The following is a 3,549-nucleotide window of genomic DNA, read 5'->3' as shown; positions in this document are numbered from 1 at the left end:
GTGCCATGTGGGCCGAACAGGTAATAGCTGATTTTTTTTTTTTTTATAGATTTTTCCTTTTTTAAATTTTTTTTTTCTGCTAGAAAAATATGGACTGTAGGATAAAAACTCGGTGCAAATCAAATGTTGAAGGGGCGGACCCCAATGCTGTAGGTTTGGATAACTAACTTGCACTTCACAAGCGTGTGAAGCGCACACACCTGGTACAAAAAATTATAACGTGAATGACTGATAGGAGCATATTTAGGCGACTTACTTAGCTTGTTTTCGTGCATTTATATTGTTAATTCATAGTTGTTTTAGTAGTTTAAGCCATTTTCGTGTGTTTTTAGGTTCATATGGCTAAGGAAGCAAAAAGATGCATTTTGGAGCATTTTGGAGCAAAATTGGACTTGGAATGGATAGCTTATGTTTGGAGCAAAAGGAATGGACGAAATTGAAGGATTCCTAATCCATTGCAGCCACATGCACCCATAATCATTCACACCTTGCAGCCACATGCATTCACTCTTCATAAATCAGCCACATGCACATTCAATCATTCACACCAAAACCTTGCACATGCAATCCCTTTAATTAATTCAACCTAGCTGTCATTGCACATGCATTCACTCTTTAACCCACATGCATTTCCACCCACATGCACTCCCATTCTTTAATCCATTCAGCCACAAGACATTATCATTGCACCACATTCAGCCATTCCACATGCTATTTTAGCCACATGCACTCATAATCATTCAACCAACTTTGCACATGCATTCATCATCATAACCTAGCTGTCATGTTCCCTCTTTTTCACCTATAAATAAGCATCCATTGCAGCCACAATTCATTGACTCTTCCATTTCAGAAAATCATCCATACACATCCCCTTGGCCGTGGTTCCCTACTAATCCAAACACCATCTCCATTCACACACCAAATCCATCCCTTAAGGCCATGGCCTCCCCCTTCCATTTTCACCACTCCCCAAACCATTCACACCATCAAACTATCCTTAGACCTTGTGCTACAACGAAGAGGAAGAGAAGCGGGCCTAAACGTTCATACAATTCAAGTTTGAGTTGTTGGAATGTTTAGGTGTTTCTTTTCCTTTGAATTCAATGTTTAATTTCAATTCTCTTTGTTTTGTACGTATGAGGAACTAAACCCCCCCCCTTGGCTAGGGGGGGATTCGAAATATATGTTTATGCTTGCATTTTGATTTGATTACTTCTAATTGCGTTTCATAAGTTGTGGATTCAATTTGTTTAACTGTTTGATTGATAACTTATTTATGTATGTTTATTGAGAGTGCACGCTTAATTTTCATGCATGAATATGACGCTAGAATATAAGTAAGTTTCACCTAATAGTTACGAACTTATATTCACAAGTAGTGGAGGTTGCTTATAAACAATCGCGTTAAACGAATTCTTGGCATAAGTTTCATGCGTATTCCATAGTAACGAATGCCTCGTCAACACTTATAATTTTCATAGAGCGTAATGATTCTTGCTTGTATCTCTATTATGCAATCATGTAGGGGACTTGTGGGGAATGTTTTGGGTTGTCGTATGCAATCATCCAATTCAATAACGTTAGGAAGATTTGAAGGTTAATTTAAGCGGATCTAATTAACTTGGAGCATTGAGAATTCATGGTTTATTGAAATGCAATTGGAAATCATTTTATTATGCAAGTGTAACATATGTGGAGATGAACCCCTTAGCTAGCCTTCATTCCATTCAATTCTATCACACATTCACATTTACATTTTGCTTTAATTTACAATCTGTACATTTAGTTTAAATTCGTCAAAACCTAAATCCCCCTTTACTTTATTGTCCAATTTAGTTAGAAAGTATCTTAGTTTGTGTTTATAAGAGTTTTGATTAAATTTATTTCCCAATTTCGTCCAAATTCACCAAAGTGCTCAAAACTGCCCAGAAAGTGTTTTTAAGGCAGTTTTGAGTGTTTTGGGTGATGTTTGAGTCTTTTGGTTTGTTTTAGTGTTTTAAAGTTTAGTTTTGCATTCTTTGAGTCTAGTATAGTGTTTTATATTGTGTTTTTACGTTTTTGAGTCAAATCCAAGTGATTAACAATCCCTCCTAATCCCCGGTCCAGAACGATCCCTACTTATACTTATACTACAATTGTCAAAAAGAGGGTTTAATTTGTGTGCGTATAATTCTCGTATCAATGACGTCATACTCCATCAGACGTTGGGTTGGGCGATTGTGGCCCGATATTGTTGGAAATGTGCCCTAAAACCAATCATATGATGATACTTTATGGACATTTCACATGTTAAACTAATCTAGTTTAATATTAAGGGCAAACATTATTGTTTGAGCCGTCTCATATAAATGTTATATGCTTAAACGATAAGTCCAAGGAATATGTGATTGGAAGAATGCGATCTAAAGAAGTTAGATTCATGAGACCATTCTTTCGTTGACACATCCTAAACGTTCCTGATCATAGGATTGTCAATTGGGCATTGACAGTCCGTTAAGATCAGTACGTGCTATGTCTTCTCTCAGGGAGAGTGACTAGTCTCGAGTCATTGGTGTGTGTGACATCAAGACAAGTACGTAGGTGCTCAATAGAGAATGAGTTCACTGAACACGATCAACGAAGAGTTCTCATATTCATGTCACATGAGAACTCATGGTTGGGATAATGCAAATTAGTCTTTTGACCTGAGGCATCACAGTTGTCTTGTGGTTAGGTCCTTAATCTTTGATTATGTCAAAGTCACTCCAACAGGAGGGTGTCCACGGCATCGTTGGGGTTAAGCCACTTAGCCATGGAGGCAAGTGAATGCGCAACAAGGGATCTCTAACCTTCAAACTGTTTGAGGGAGAATACTCTATGATATGATTAAGAATCTTTGGCCAAAGTATGAATGAGATTTAGGAATGTGTTCCAAATCACATTCAAGGTAATCATATAAGCACAAGACTCACATTGGATAGTAGACATGAATAAACTATCAAACCAAACAATGTGGTCAAGAGTATTGTATTAGAGAAAGACCGTATTGCATTTGTAATCCTAAAACTGAATAGGTTCTCCACCTCTTCTGATTAGCTTGGGTAACCATGACATGCTGCTAGGCGTCAACCATGGTTTGTGGAAGCCCTAAAAGTGTATTATCACTAACGGGAGAATTGAAAGTAAGTTCCAATTCACAATCGATTTGAAAGAGTTTGAATCGCCCACTGCCTCGCTAAAAGGAACCTAATGGATCGTACACCGTGTAAGGTAGAGATTGAAGATTCAACGGAGATGAGTAAGAATAATTAAATGGTTTAATTATTTATGGCAAGGATTAATTAATATGATTATTAATCAAACGAATAAGTTCGTTAAAAGACCTCGGGATAGTTTTGGACCTTAAGGCCCAATGGGCTTCGAACGTCAAGTCCATTGACTTAAGTTGTGTGACAACTTAATGAATAATGATTCACAAAGGCCCAAATAGCCCAATAAATCCCATGTTAAAGAAGGAGTGGTTTTGGACTTATTTACAAGTTTGCCACTCAAATGAATTAAGGAATA

Source organism: Pyrus communis, chromosome 4 (genome assembly GCF_963583255.1).
Source record: "Pyrus communis chromosome 4, drPyrComm1.1, whole genome shotgun sequence".
NCBI lineage: Eukaryota > Viridiplantae > Streptophyta > Magnoliopsida > Rosales > Rosaceae > Pyrus > Pyrus communis.
Note: the sequence above shows the minus strand (reverse complement) of the source record.